We start from the raw sequence: 16300 nt of genomic DNA, 5'->3' as shown, positions 1-16300 counted from the left end.
TGTCATCTTTAACTTTAGGCCTTTTAGAGATCATTTCATCTTCAGCCTGCTTAGGTATTCACAATAGCAGTAATTTTGACCAGTAGTGCTCAAACTTTTACATGCCACTGTAGGATGCTATTAGCTTGATTCATGAGACCTGCGGTTGTGCTCCCGTAAAGAAGAAAAAATAAATAAATATAATATCTGTTATAAGGTTGTACGAACGAAGCCTAAGATTCATACGTGGCTTACATATTGATGACCAATCCTAAGAACTGGTCATCAATCTCAATTAGGTGGGGGGCCGACACCCCTACTGATCAGCTGTTATCAGCTCCAGCAGTGGCCAGATGTAAACAGTATTCCCAGCACTTCACTTGATTCACTGTACATAAGAGCTCAGCTGCAGTACCCCGAGTGGCCACTAAACACTTTGGCTTTGTACTTTGCTTAAATTCTGCTGGTCAGGCATATAAGGCTGTGTCTAAACTATGTAGATGTCATATAAAAGTATGGAGTTGTGTTGCCCCCCAAAAACGACCAATTGTACTAGATGTCTTGGTCATGAAGGATAGGCCAAGGATAGGTCATCAATATAAAAGTAGAGGATAAACTGTACTCTGGTTAGTTTGTTTAGAAACAAACTACGCTGTATTCACCCTCCCCAGGTCCATCGCCGAGTCTCGGCTGTTGTTTCCACTTTCTGTTGTCTGCATCGCTGACGTGACAACAGCAGCGCTGCAGCCAATAACAGAGCACAGCGGCTCTGTCCAAGTTGACAGCGCAAGACTCTGAGCTCACTTATTGGCTGCAGCGCTGTCTATGTGATGTGAGTGCTGCAGACAATAACAGACACCTGGAGCACGGTCAGAGACTCAGCGCTGAACCCGGAAAGGGTGAGTAAATCAAAGCGTTTTGATTTAGAAAACAAAACAAAAAACTGCGGCGGGTAAAGGGGTTTTCCAAAACAGAAAAGATACTACTTTATTACTTTGTACTTGCTGCCAAATTAGAAGAAAAGACCTTAAAATGGGTTGTCCGGGACCAACATCGAGAGCCTATCCTTAGTATAGGTCATCAAGGTCTGATCGTCGGCGGTGCGACACCCAGCATCCCCGCTAACCAGCTGTTCCTGTTGTCGACGGTGGACAAAACTGCTCAGTTACGGAGCTGCATAGCACTGCTCCATAGACTGTATAATGGCCGCAACCAGATACTGCACATCTGCCCCCTATTCTAATCAATAGGGGGTGGACGTGCAGTAGCCGGCCACTATTCTGTCGAAGGAGCAGTGCTATGCAAGCTCCGTAGCTGAGCAGTTCTGGCCACTGCCGACACCGGGAACAGCAGAACGGTGGAGGTGACGAGTGTTGCACCCCCCAACAATGAGATATTGATGAGCAATCAGGATAGGCCATCAATGTCCAGAAAAACTCATTTAATTTAGTTCTCCAAGATTCTACAAATATACCGTAGTTAAATGCAAATGAACATGCACACATAGTAAAGATACGTTCTCCAGCAATCCTCAGATGTTTGCTCAGCTAGTGACCATATCTTATTTTTCATAGACCTACTGTCACACATATATAACAAATTTATTGGTAAAGTTTATTATGTGATCTGTATTCACTATTTCAGTGCTTCCATATCAGAAGACATACAATGTGGGAGCGACTCTCCTGTCCCATGTGATTGTCATATACACATTTCATGACATGAGTCTCAGCTGCACCCCAGGTAATATAGCACATCCGGCAATAAACATGTCCCTTAGACTCATTACTATATACTAGGAGAGCACTCCCTGTCACTTGTCCTTTAATGTTCCGCTTCAATCACAGATGCATCTCCTCCCTTTTAGTAAAAGAGAAATAGTTATAGTAAAGGATGATGAGGGATCTAAAGAAGATCGGGTCTGTGCTTCATCAATGTTTACATGTTCTAGAACAAGGAGTCTCATTATTCTTGAGCTATGTACCCCCTACTGAAAGCTAACACCATACACTACTGCTCTGCTTACACACTGGGACCCCCATAATGGGGATTGGGGAGGTCTCACCAGCCAGACCCCCCTGTAATCACACACGTGCCATTTATTCTTTGGATAGGTGATAAAGGTTTATGGTACCACCTCTTTGGGAGACGTCTACATTGTGACTTTTTGAGCTACAACATCAATTCAAAGCACTCCTACAGCGTTGTATGTAATTTGGGGGAGTGCAGCTGCCAATACATAGTTAAAAATCAATTAGTAAAGCCAGGGTCAGACTGAAGAACATTGGGCCCACCAGAGGATTTGGTCTGAGGGCCCACCTTTCTCTCCCACTCAAGAGCCCCATAGCACCTGCAAGGTTTGCACCATGAACTCTCCTGAAGGAGAAGCCAGGGCCCACCGGAGGAGTCTCCGGTTCTCTGGTGGGTCGGTCCAACCCTGAGTAGAGCTACAGAATGTTGCATGGTATCCTAGACTTTAAAGGGGTCTTTCCCTTCTAGAAATCTTCCCTGCTGGCTCAAGTTGTTGCAAAAAAAAAGAAACAGAAAAAATGATGAACTTTTAAGAGCCCTTCCAGGTCCAACGCAGTCCCGCTCTGTTATTTGGCTGCAGTGGTGATGTCACGTTGACAGAGGCTCTGACAATGTCAATTAAAGGTACATCAGCCGCTGAACTCGGTGACTGGCTGCAGTGCTCTCCAATTGACAATCGCTTCAGTTATTTTCATTAAAAAAAGTGTCTGAATTCTATTCTCATGGGAATTCAGAAGGAACCTCTGTAAGCGGTGAATGAACACAGTGTGAACAGGGTCTTATATAGAAGTCATGCTATTCAGTGACTGCAATTATATTTTCTAATGGGATGTGAAGTAGCCTGAAATCAACCCACAACAAAGGCTCATTCTCTTTCACCATCCACCCTCCATCCTTTATATTACAGCTCTATATATTGTTATTTGCAGCAGTGTACAGCACAGGTGTCTCACAAGCTTGACAGTAAGCCAGTATTTTAAATTACTGTACAAACAGAATAATTAAAAACCACAAGAAAATAAAACACCAGTGGGGGGAAAAAAGAAGATTATCCACTAAATGGCAAACACGTGCAAGGATTCTCAGTACTCCAATAACAAAAATAAAACGTGAATAATGGTAAATACACAACCAGTATCAATTGATGCGCTGACCCAGCGCTTTATATAGTTCAAAACTTCCTAAAAAGGAAGTTACATTAAAAATAGCAGTGCAATAGCAAACTATAGAGGCATTCAGGAGCACAGGAATTCGGCGGTGAATGTTTTATAAAAGAGGCCTTTGCCCTATAAATCTATCAGTGATTTAAAGCATGCCGAGGACTTGCCATTATGCTGAGGCATAATAAAAAGGCACATTATTGTAGAGCCTGGAATTCTTAATCAGTACATCAGAATGTAGGAGCTTTGCGGTACCACATGGACACTTGTTGAGCAGGCATGCCAAACCAGGGCGGGTATGAAATCTGAAGACCTGCTAGAAAGCGGAGGCCAGACTATAGTGCGGTGAAATCCAAGTGGATGCACAGCACGGGAAAGGCAGCTACTAATTCTTATTATAACTATATCCATATGTGTGGCAGCGGACCGAAGATGTAATATAAGCTAGCAAACCACTCAGTAGCAAAAAGCAAGTACAATCAAACTAAATGTACTGGTGGAAGCAAGAAATATATAGAGCACATGCACAGAGATGATGAAAATATAGAGGAAGGGTTCCTATCTGCCACGTGTTAAAGGGAACCTGTCACATTGTACAAGTGCATAGCGGTGTAGAGACAGCAAAGCTGAGCAAAATGGTATACAGGTTTGTTGGAAAATATTCTATTTAACTTGTATTTTAGTCTTCAAAATCCTTGGTGTTTGTATGAATAAGAGTCCAGTGGGTGGTCCTACTCAGTGATTGACAGCTATCTTTGTATGCACAGTCATACAGGGAAGACTGTCAACCACTGGACTCGTATACATATAAATAGCACAGATTTCCATTAAGAAAATACCAAAACTTTTCCTACAAAAATATATAACAATCTGATTAGCTTCTCCCGTTATATAACATCCTGCCTGCAGATCAGATAACATTATCAACATAACAGGTTCCCTTTTAAAGGTGGGATTTACCTGGGGCACGTTTATGCCAACAACAAGCCCCAATCAGAGAGATAAGTCGATCTGTGCTTGATTCAGGCCTTTTCGCAAGGGCTAATTCAAGTGGTATAGGGACAAATAATCATTAACATGATTGCTTGGTCCCCATATAGATCACTAATTGCAAATTGAGTTTCTGGTTCTGGCTTTTATCCTAAATCATGTGACAAGGCTCATTTAAGGGTCACTATTGACTTTTAGGATTGCTACTTCCTATAGGTGGTATTAGAGTTCTAGTCCTCTTCCTCTCTGAAGAAACAATTTGCATATTGTAAGAAACACATTCCCTATTTACACAGGGAGATGAGATGGTGTAGTGATTATTTTTAGGCCTAAAAATTATCCGATCGATACACATTTTGCTAATTCATTGCTGATCACCATCACGTTTATATGGGCCTTTGATTGGGGACATATATTGAATCTTCGGCCCATGGGCCTTTATTTGTGTGTGTGGCAGAAGGATCTTTGGCCAACTAAGGCACCACTACTACTCTTAGTGCACTATAGCTCAACCACTACCAAGAAAAGATCATCCTATAAACCACTGAGTGTAAGCTACTTTTTTGCTTTTTAAACCTCTGTAAAGGATCTTCAGGTTTATAGTATCCTTTGTAAGACTATGAAAACCATGTGCAGCTTCCTGGCCAGATAACTGGCTTTAGTAGCCATCTGTGTGCGTTTGTTTGGTCAAAGAGTTGAACTTCTGAAGAGTTCTGGATAATAGATGACAGATTTATTGGCCACATATAACATAATTCAGACTAATCAATGCAGTCAACACAATGGTTGGAATGTAGGGGTGGAGGTGGAAGGGTTTATTCCATGGAAGGCTTAAACAAATCATGAGAAATGAAAGCTCAGCATTTACCACAATGAAGGAGCGACATTAGCCTGGTAACTCCGGGAGAGGAGACAACTTCCTTATAACGCCACTTTCACTTCAACATTGTCTGAAGATGAGACACAATAATGCTCTATTCACATCTCTTTTGGTTTTGGTTGCCTTTTTGTATGTGCCAACGGCAGATGTTTAAAAAGTAACCAACATATTTTACAGGTTAATTGAGAGTGAAATATCAGTCCAGGAGGAGAAAGAAGAGAATTTCTCTGATACGATATATTAAATTGAATCTGTCATTAGGATTAACCCTCCTAAGTGGTCTACATGAGCACGCAGGTCATAGGAAGCTGAATAAAATACCTTGATATCTGTAATCTGTTGTATTATTGCAGAGAAATCCACATTTTTCTTATATGTAAATGAGCTACTAAGACATATGTGCTGGACACTGATCTCTCTGAGAATCTCCCTCCAGGGTTTATTTTAAATGAAATGGGTTTTTTTTTATCAGAGTGAGACATGTAATTAACACAGAACAGTAGAACTGAACTTTGTCTCATAACAAAAATGTTAGCAGCTGCAAGTGATCTGTCGGTCGCGAACGATCCGACATACAGAGCCTGCTCCCTGCTGTGACTGACAGGAGTCGGCACCCGAGAGCGCCACTAACTTCTCTAAATGGCTCTCACTGGGCATATAACTCAGTGTTCGGAGGTCGTAACTCCGCCCACCCAAGCCAAACTCCGCCCACTCTTCAATTTAATTGGCTAATCGCGAGTGGGAGGAGTTTCGGCATCATCTATGTCATGTTAAATGTGTGTTCACCTGTGGTGAACACATATATAATAAGAATCCATTTAGGATCCAAAAGAGCCAGCTCTTCTTGGTGAGCGGAGCCAGATCACCAAAAAGAGCCGGACTGCCCATCAATAGGCTGCAGCTCTGTTGTATTGTAACAATATTACAACCCAGTCTGCCTGTGAGATGGAAGCTGCAGATGTGTTAGTTATAATCACACACAGCTCTGCAGTGAGATCAGGAGAGCAGAGAGCGACCATTACACATCACACTGGTATCTTCCCCTTCTATTTATAATGAGCTCTGGATGCAGATTCGTGTCCGGCCCATAGCTCTGAACAGCTCATTTAGATGTAAGAAAAACGTGGATTTCTTAGGAATAAGACATCGGATCACAGATATCAAGGTATCATTTTATTCAGCGTCAAGTACCTCTCTAACTGGCAGTATCATTCCATTTCCCCTCTTCCCCTGCACTAGTATACTCACATCCATATATGCAGTATTTTGCAGGCTACTTACAAAAATCACCATCTGAAGACTCGCTCTTCAGAACTATTTTGCTAGACCTGGTGCTAATGAACGAACCTGGGAGACAGCCGCAATCCACACATTATGGGTCACCAAGTCACAGGTTGATGTCCCCTTGTTTATGCTGTATATTTCAGCTGTATGGATCCAATGTGATGTGAGCTTAGTCTAATGTATACATGAATTGCTGTGCAATGTGGACTTTGAATACAGACTAGTTTGGAAAATATAGAGAAGAAATATTTTATGCTGCATGTCATTCTCTGGTGCACTGAAAGAGTATTTCCTGATCACTATAGGTATGGGTAGATATGATAACATGCATCATTAATCAGGGATTAATTGTATTGAGATTGTAGCAGCGTTACAAAGAATATAACCAATCTGGATTCCAAGAAGCCTATGAAGGAAAGATGAGAGAATCAGAGGTCTTTAGGTTCCTGTACACAGTAGAGGCTCAGAATTTTGTCAGGACCAGTCGACTATCTTATACAGTATGCTCGGAGGCGTTTCTGCTCTTGTGAGAAGGCGCTGTTGGGTTTCAATGCCTGATCCTTCTGTATTGGAGGTATCTGGCAACCACCTTCTCCTCCATGCTTAGTTAAGCTGAAGGTGCATGTATAGGGGGGGGGGGGGTTAGGATAAATTCTAGTTATTGAAAGTGTATGGGCAGCTTTAATATAAACTGTGCACTGTTAAAGTATAGCATTTATTGGACAATGCTGTTCAACCAAATATTTGTAAGGAAATGGATATATTGCCCGCATTTCCCCCTTGAAGAACATGTGCATTGTTGCAAAAATGTTTGATGTGTAATGCGAATTGTGATTTGCATTGGTAATGCTGATTATGTGTGTTGTTTGACCGTAGGGACAGTGAGTTAAATGGCTGGGACTAGCCCAAAGTGGGAGGGGTAAGCTGAATGGACAAGAGATAGTTCCTGTCAGAAAGGGAAAGGCCCGGTGTGCATAGACTTTTCTCTAAGGTCCAATGTGAGCAGAGCCACATGTCGTGGGTGTCCCTAACGAGAGAGGAGTCAGAGACAGAGGATAGTGAGACCATGAGCAGAGAAGTAGAATAGAAGTGAAGGAAGAAACAGTGTGATCGATCAGCCACAGGTCCTGGGTCCAGACGCATAGCAGTACAGCCTAGAGTTCAGGCACATTACCTCGGAGTTATAAACGGGACAGAGTACATAAGATGAAGAGAGTGCCGTGGCCAGGAGTTCCAGAGCGTCACAGACAGAATAGCCAAGTGTAGGCCATACTGAAAAAGTAGCTCCTCTAAGGAGAAAAGGACGCGGAACCACGTGTTGCGCATAGGACTCTTACAAAGTGGACTGTAGTAGCGAGCTGGGTTGTGGTGAAGTGGAGAGGAACGTTGAAGAGAGAGACTAAGAGAGTAAAGAGAGGAATTGAAATTGTGTGTGAAGATGCTCTGTATTGTAAAGGAAACATTCATCAAGTTGTGTACCCGCCATCTACTGTATATAATCCCCATCAAGCTCCCGTTCAGTAAAAAGAATGGTGGTCTCCCTCATTGAATTGTCCAAGACCTGGTTCTGGCAAACCAACATCATTGATTACATGTGGCCTGCACGGCTTGCAGATTATGAGGCCAATTTATCAAAGCTTTTATGCCACAAAAGTATAAAAAAAATTAACTTTTGGCATTTTTATGTCACTCTGGATCAACCCCTCTGAAATGGGTAAAGCTGGAAGTAATCGTTGTGTGGGCGTGGCTACGCCCCCAACCGTCAAATCTGCTGGTGTTTTCTATGCCAGAAATGCTACTCCAGTCCAAAATCAGAGTAGCATTTCTGTTGCAGCGCACACTACTTACTATAGGCCAGAGGTGTATCTAGACTTTCTGGCACCCGGGGCAAGAATTTAGTTTGTCGCCTCCCCAACCCCCCCCCCCTCCCCCCCAGCAGATATGCAATTTGCACACTTAGGCCACAGCCTCACTCTCAGTATTTGGTTAGTATTTTTTCTCAGGAGTAGGAGCAGAAACCAGGTGAGGAACAACCAGAGAAAAGGTATAATAGAAACAAGTCATCAATTCTGCATTTATCACCCACTCCTGGTTTTGGCTCTCACTCCTGAGAAAAAAACACTGACCAAAGACTGATAGTGGGGTCGTGGCCTTAGTCACCTGCCGATGAGCTGCTCTCCCTAGTTCTCTCAATGTTCAGTGAAAAACAGAGAAGCAGGAAGAGAAGCTAGTTATCACGTGACCGCAAGTATGAAAATAGCATATGAGTGAAGTGGCCATGTGAGGACTGCTGGAACCAGCAAGCAGAGCTGAATCCTGACAGCGAAGATACTACATGCTGTTAGGATTGACCTGCTACAGGGCTTCATTTTATTATTAAAGGGCTCGTCCAGGTTTGAGATTAAAGTCAGCAGTCACTGTGTCTTCAGGCTTCTGAATTCTCACAGCACATGCACACTTTTAGGAATGCCCTTGCACAAGTATGTGATTTGTATACTTCAGGCCACATTCAGACTAGACACGTCCAGCCTCGCTCAATTCAATGCCATTGAGTGAGGTCACGCATGTCTAGTCAGCATGTGATTGCAAGTATACAAATCACTGGCACCAGAGAATCCTGACAGCGTGCAGTGCGCAGAGAGAATTCAGAAGTCTGCAGTCACATAGAATGACTGCAGACTCATCACAAACTTGGACAATCCCTGTAATGCGTCTAACAAATAAAAATATGAGCATTAGTATCACAAAAAACATTTACATCCAGGTACCTGATAGAGAACGAGTCCAGAGACAACGTCATCATTCTTTTCTTCTTCATAGTCATCTTGCCCAGATGCCATGATAACTTTTCTCATCCACAGCTCGTTTCTGCAGACTTCCATCTTCTGCAGCACCTCACCACACGATGCTCCTGAATAAAAATGTCTGCCCTATGCCGAGTCCCTGAATAAATAATTGCCCCTCACTATATTCCCTGCACAAAATATGAATCCCACGCTGTCCCTCTTATGGTACATGCCCTCCAAACTGCTACCTCCTTACCTTACTGGGCCCCCTCTTCACACTGTTCTCTCACACTGTGTTCCCCCTATAAGGCCCAGTCTCTACAGTGTGGCCGCTCATCACACTCCGCCTCCTTGGCTTACTGTCCCCTCCTGGCTGTGCTCTTACACTGTCTCCCCATACTACACCCCCAACACTACTCAGTCTCTATTCTGTGCCCACTCACACTTTTCTCCCCCCATTATTTCCCCCTCCCCTCCTCATACTGTCTTCTCTCACATCCCCCTGATAACCATACTGTCTCCTCATATATTTACCCTCGCACATCCCCTCCACCCCCAATTCCCTATACTGTGTCTGCACACATCACATCACCCTCGCTCCCCATACTGCGTCCACATACATTCCCCTCCTTCGCCTCCCCATATTGCGTACTCACCCAGTCTCCACATTCTGTGTCCCCACACTAAATCTCCCCCCCCAGCCATACAATAAATCTCCCCCATAGTAAATCAGCCCCCAGCCATACCATAAGTAGTGTCCGCCATTACATCTTTAGTGTCTTCAGCTCCAGTGTGGAGCACTTTCCACCAATGTGCGCCTCTGCAGCGCCAGGGAGTGACGTCAACAGCATGATCACATGACCGGATCACGCTGCTGGAGTCGCTCTGACCCGGCGGCCGGTCAGAGCTTCAATTGTACTCGTGTCTGAAAGACACTGGGAGCCAGCAGCTGCACGTTCTGTGAGTTGGGTGTCAGCTTGACACCCGGGCTCAGAGAACTGCCGAATCCTGGTCCGGGGGGGCGGCAGAACGCAGCCGCCAGGTGGAGATACATCGGACTGCCGTATTAGGCGACCCGACTGCGCCCCCCTGCCTGCCCACCCCAGATGAAGGGACTCCAAAATGCGTGTCGGGGTATAGTGGAGGGTCCTGAGTTCAGTACTCCCTGTATGTGAGAGAGGAAAGCAGCTGACAAAGACTTTAGCTCTGGTGAACCTGGCCCACCCTTTAGTTACATGATTAGCCATTCATGTGAATAACTCATCTAATATCACAGCTCTGCTAGGAATATATTTGGTCAAACATTATCCTTTCCTTCCCCCGCAACATCTTTTTGACTTTCTTTTGTTATGCAAGCATGTTCATGTGATCTTCTGCAGTATACTACATGGCAATTGTACACTTTTGCCAGAACTGTATACAGATGTGTGCACTTGGTATCTGATAACTTACTAAAAGTAACTCAGGGGCGGACCTACCGCCGATGCAGCCGGTTCACTGAACGGGGGCCCCCGAGGGAGAAGGGGCCCCTCCAGCTTCCAGCAGGGCCGCCATCAGGGCATGACTGCCCTGACTCCAGCATGGGGCCCGGCCGGTCGGGGCCCCCCTCTTGTGCTTCTCCTCATGGGGCCCCCCCGCAGGACCCCCCGCCGTCACATGACCGGAGATGTCCCTGCGCTCAGCATGTGCCCCCGGCCCCGTGCTGAGCGCAGGGACATCTCCGGTCATGTGACGGCGACGGCACAATACTTACCCCTCCCCATGCCTCCGCAGCGTCCTCTGACTGTGACATCTCAGGTCAGAGGGCGCGGTGACATGTTTACACCGCGCGCGATCTCTCCTGAGCTGTCACAGCGCGAAGACGCGGGCGATACTGGAGTCCGGATCAGCATCAGGTGAGAAGTGAGGTGAGTATTTGATTTTTTTTTTATTTTTTTTTTTATGTATGGGGGCATGGGGCATTATATGGTGGGGGGAGAGTGGGTGTGACATCCTGCATGGGGCATTATATGGGGGGGGGGTGACATACTGCATGGGGCATTATAAGAGGGGAAGGGGGGAATTGACATCCTGCATGGGGCATTATAAGGAGGGTGGGTGTGTGGCATACTGCATGGGGCATTATAAGGGAGGGGGTGGTCTGACATACTGCATGGGGCATTGAAAAGGGGGGAAGTGACATCCTGCAAGGGGCATTATATGGGGGGGGGGGGTGACATCCTGCATTGGGCATTAAAAGGGGGGTGTCATCCTGCATGGGGCATTATAAGGGGGAAACAGCCTGCATGGAGGGCAATATTCTGTATGGAGCGTTACATGGGGGGGCAATATTCTGCATGGAGTGTTATATGGGGGTCAGTATTCTGTATGGAGCGTTATATGGGGACCAGTATCCTGTATGGAGCATTATATGGGGACCAGTATCCTGTATGGAGCATTATATGGTGCTCATAATACTGTATGGAGGACTATACTGTCCGGTCTGCACTGTGCGCTGTGAGGATTCGCCGGTTTCTGAGCTATTGTAGAATTTACAATAGATATTGCTCGTGTAATGGGGCATTATAAGGGGGGGGAGGGGGGACAGCCTGCATGGAGCGTTATATGGGGGCCAATATTCTGTATGGAGCGTTATATGGGGGACAGTATTCTGTATGCAGCGTTATATGGGGACCAGTATCCTGTATGGAGCGTTATATGGGGACCAGTATCCTGTATGGAGCGTTATATGGGGACCAGTATCCTGTATGGAGCGTTATATGGGGACCAGTATCCTGTATGGAGCGTTATATGGGGACCAGTATCCTGTATGGAGCGTTATAAGGGGGTCAGTATCCTGTATGGAGGACTATGTGGTGCCCATAATACTGTATGGAGGACTATACTGTCCGGTCTGCACTGTGCGCTGTGAGGATTCGCCGGTTTCTGAGCTATTGTAGAATTTACAATAGATATCGCTCATGTCATGTAGTAAGTGAAATCCTTGGCCTTGTACTAATATATAATATATATATATATATATATATATTTCTCTGTGGTATCTGTGCATAATGAATCGCGGTATGTGTTAAAGGGGCCCACTGAGACTCGTCGCCCAGCTTGTCTTTCAAGCAAAATTATCAGTGTGAACACACCTTAATGGGTTTTTAAGGTCTCAGAAACTCGTCCCCAGGCGCAACTTATTTTACAGAATCTCCCTGGATCCAGCGCGGAGTCTATGCCTGCTACTGCCGTCTATGATGGTCTGTAGCACGGACGTCACATCGATAGCGCTGCAGCCAAAACTGGAGCTCAGCGTCTTGGCCCGAGGAGATGGCTCAAGAAGCACTGAGCTCCCTTATTGGCTGCAGTCCTCTCACCATGATGTCCACGCTGTAGACAATCACAGGCACTGGGAGCAGCGGTGGAGACTCAGCGCTGTATCTGGGGAGGGCAAGTAGATTATTATTACACAAACAGCTCCAGGGAACAGGGGTTTGCTGAATCGGGAAAACCCCTTTAAGCAAGCCTATTAGCCTGCAAAGTATCAGCTGGGGCTGTGTAATTGCTGGTCAGTTATTGCGAAAGTGATTTTACTCATTGCTAAATGCATACTTGACAGCTGGCATCTACAAATTAGGCACCATTTCACACCACTAGGAGTAATGGCAGATACTGCTTCATCCTAGTGCTACCCGAGGACCGGTGATATATTCCCCGTCAGTCCGCAGTCTCACATGTCATGCTTCACACACTCATGGAATGAAAAACTTATTGCACACCTGTTTCAGATGCTGATAGATGAACCTGGCATGAAATATTGAACAAAATTCATCCTTTCATTGGTCTATATGTATTTATGCTCAAAGGAGTTGACCTAAAATTACTACTTTCCGCAGCATAAACACTTGGTAATCCGCCCCCCATGGTCCCCAATGACAAGCCGCACTGTCAATGCCCATGCTGCGGATTTTTCCGCAGCGTTTATGCTGCGCTCAAAAATCTGCAGCATGTCCATTAATTTTGCGGACACGCAGCGTTTTAGCCGCCATTGACTTGCATTGAAACGCATATTATCCGTGTCAGCACATTTGCACACACGGATAATATGCGTTTCTATGTGCGGATGGTACCCAGGTGTGGAGGAGAGGAGACTCTCATCCAGACCTGGGTACCATAGAAACTGTAAAAAAAAAAAAAAAAGAATTTAAAATAAAAAATAAAAGATTATACTCCCCTTCTGATGTTCTCCCGGTGTTTTGTCCGGTGTCTTACAATGCTCGCGCTGATGTGAAGGACCTGCCATGACGTCACTGAGTCATGTGACCTATGGCTCAATGACGTCACCGCAGGTCCTTCACACCACCGCAAGCCGCGCAACACACCGGACGCGGCAGAGAGAACACCGGGAGGACATCAGAAGGTGAGTATAATCTTTATTTTTTTATTTTTTACCATTCTTATTCTTTTTTTTAACTAACTTGGTCACACTACCATAAATCCATGCCGGTTGCATGGATTTATATAGTGTGAACAAGTTGACAAGCACTTTCCAAGTGATGCTAAAATCGCTTGGACAGCGCTTGACACCCGCATGCGGAAATGCATGTGAAGAACGCTTCACATCCGCATATATTTGGCAGGAAAAACGCATGTACAATCCGCATGCGTTTTTTCTGCCAGGGAGATGCAGAAATGCTGCAGAAATTTTCTGCATCATTTCTGCATCGTGGGCACATAGCCTTAAAGGGATTTTCCACTTTCAGGAAAATGGACCATAAACGCTCTAAATAATAAACCAGAAAAAAACAAAAACAGAGCAGATACTTACTCTCCTTGGGTCAAGCTTCCCGATGCTGGTCACGTCTTGGTGCTTTCGCTGCATTGGCAGTGTCATGTGCCAATCGTTGTACTGAGGTATACGGCACGAGCCATCGAGCACAGTGATTGGCTACAGAAGTGACCCTAGAAGTGTCGCCACTGAACCCGTTGATGGCGAGTACCTGCTCGCTTCATTATTTTAGATATTTTAAAATGTTTGCGGTCCACCTTCCTGAAAGTGGAAAACCTATTAACATGGGAAATATCTGATTTATGGGGATCCCTCCAATCATCAGAAAAAGGGGTCATGTGTCTTCTGTTAGAATGAAGATTATGTGACATATCAACATAAAATACCATATGGCTATGGTGCTGATTAATGAGGTCACACACTTAGGTCATCTCACATGACGGCACAAGATGACACATCACTGTGGCCTTTGAACAATATAGATCAGGGAGGATTTCCAATATAAACGTACATTGACGTCTTTATGAAGAGCCCTGAGCTGCCACAGCTTATGTCTTCTGCTGTCTATCTACATAGATACCCCCTTAATAGCAAAAAGAAGCGTAGTAAACTTTCCATATGTTTCATGCCTATACATTACAGTACAGTTTGTTACCTATATAGATCCATTACACGGTATAATATGCGCACTATCATTATTTTAGGCATCATGGTAATATACAATATCCTAGGAGCCGGATCTTACAGTATTTGGGAGAAATATAAAAGCACATGCAGTACCATACGCCTTCCCTGATTTCTTTTCCATACCACATGATTATATATGTGCTCTATGTACATGAGTACATACATGTCTTATCCACAGGGTCACCATTTAAACAAACAAGGACTTATTGGCAACAAAGAACCTGAAGACCAGCTTTTAGGGTCACTTTATTATAGTTTGTAGGTGCAAGTTTGCTATGTTGTATATATCAATTACACTTCTATAACCCCATCCTGCCTGTGAGACAGCAGATAAAGGGTCAATCACAGAGAAAGCATGCAATAAAGTGTCACCCCAAAAGGAGAGATCCCCTGAAAGCACTGCCACCCCAAAAGGAGAGATCCCCTGAAAGCAATGCCACCCCAAAAGGAGAGATCCCCTGAAAGCACTGCCACCCCAAAAGGAGAGATCCCCTGAAAGCACTGCCACCCCAAAAGGAGAGATCCCCTGAAAGCACTGCCACCCCAAAAGGAGAGATCCCCTGAAAGCACTGCCACACAGTCAATCACATTGTCTCCAAGCAGCAGCCATTTGTTGTGCTCATCTAGTGAAATCCTTTGCAGCAGATCTTAGCAACAGCTTTCCTTACCTGTAGTGGAGCAAAGCACCATCTGGAAGCTCTGAAATCCCAGGAAAAGCAGCAGCAGCAGTTCACAGCCTGGAGAGGTGGCCACATTTACTCCAATGCACCCTGACTCCTAGAAGGAATGGCTTCATCTGGGCTCAGTCCAAACTAAACAGTTGCAGTCAGTCCCTGCCTCAGTTTCTCCTCTTCTCCCCACACTGTGCTCTGACCATAAAGGTAACTGGCAGGGTTCGGGCTGCCATCCAATTACAGAGGAGGGAGGGACTGGGAGAGTGAACCTGAAACTCTGATGTCACTGGAAACACTAACCTGAGGCAGGGGAGAAAGGGAGCAATGCTTCTGTCTGACCAGGAAACTAGCACAGCCAATAACTGCTCAGTGTCCTTACTGTCAGAGAGCACATGGCACAGGGAAGCTACAAGCTGGCGCCTTACAGGTTAATAAAAAGCCTAAGGTTAAGGTCCCACCAGGAGTTTTTCGATGCTACATATTTTTGAGGAGAAAAAAAGCGCAGTGTCTTCGGCTACATTCACACTGTCAGTATTTTACCTCAGTATCTGTAAGCCAAAACCAGAAGTGGGTGATAAATACAGAAGTGGTGATTTGTTTCTATTATACTTTTCCTCTGATTGTTCCTCACCTGGTTTTGGCTTACACATACTGATGTAAAATACTGACCAAATACTGATAGTGTGAACGTGGCCAGCAAAATGGATGGGATTTATAGAATCTCGTGTTTTGCTCGTGTTTTTGTCTCTTTTTGGTGTGCCAAGCTTCAAATAAAGCTGCTCTGATTGTGATACTTCCTGATATTTGGCTTTGACAAAACTTCACTGATAGTCATGTGCGTATTACATGTGCTTCTAGTGAGTTTTTCGCTGTGGAAACGCACTAAAATCAAGCATGTGTTTTTTTACCAACAGATTTTCCACATCTAATGCATTTCTAAAGGCTAAATGGCAAACATAAAACTCAGCATATCTGCAAGGGAAATTGCCATGTTGTGAATTTGAAACACGCACCGCAGGTCAGTTTACACCAAGTGAAAAAAAAACAGTGGGTACGAG

The 16300-nt window shown here is 44.9% G+C and overlaps 1 protein-coding gene across 3 annotated transcripts in view; it reads right to left on the bottom strand.

Annotated features, from left to right (window-relative positions):
- SHROOM1 (shroom family member 1) overlaps positions 1-15475 on the bottom strand; it is an 80099-nt gene extending 64624 nt beyond the window's left edge. For 2 of the 3 annotated variants that reach the window (XM_073651229.1, XM_073651228.1), the window contains exon 1: positions 15237-15474. The gene's annotated coding sequence lies outside the window, so the exon portion shown is untranslated. Of the gene's footprint in view, positions 1-15236 lie in introns of all 3 variants that reach the window. The other variant, XM_073651230.1, reaches the window with a different exon arrangement.
- Between the last annotated feature and the right edge of the window lie 825 nt (positions 15476-16300).

This window comes from Phyllobates terribilis, unplaced genomic scaffold (genome assembly GCF_046119375.1).
Source record: "Phyllobates terribilis strain yellow unplaced genomic scaffold, ASM4611937v1 Scaffold_11__3_contigs__length_659146591, whole genome shotgun sequence".
NCBI lineage: Eukaryota > Metazoa > Chordata > Amphibia > Anura > Dendrobatidae > Phyllobates > Phyllobates terribilis.
The sequence above is the reverse complement of the archived record's forward strand: the minus strand, read 5'-3'. Positions and strand labels throughout refer to the sequence as shown.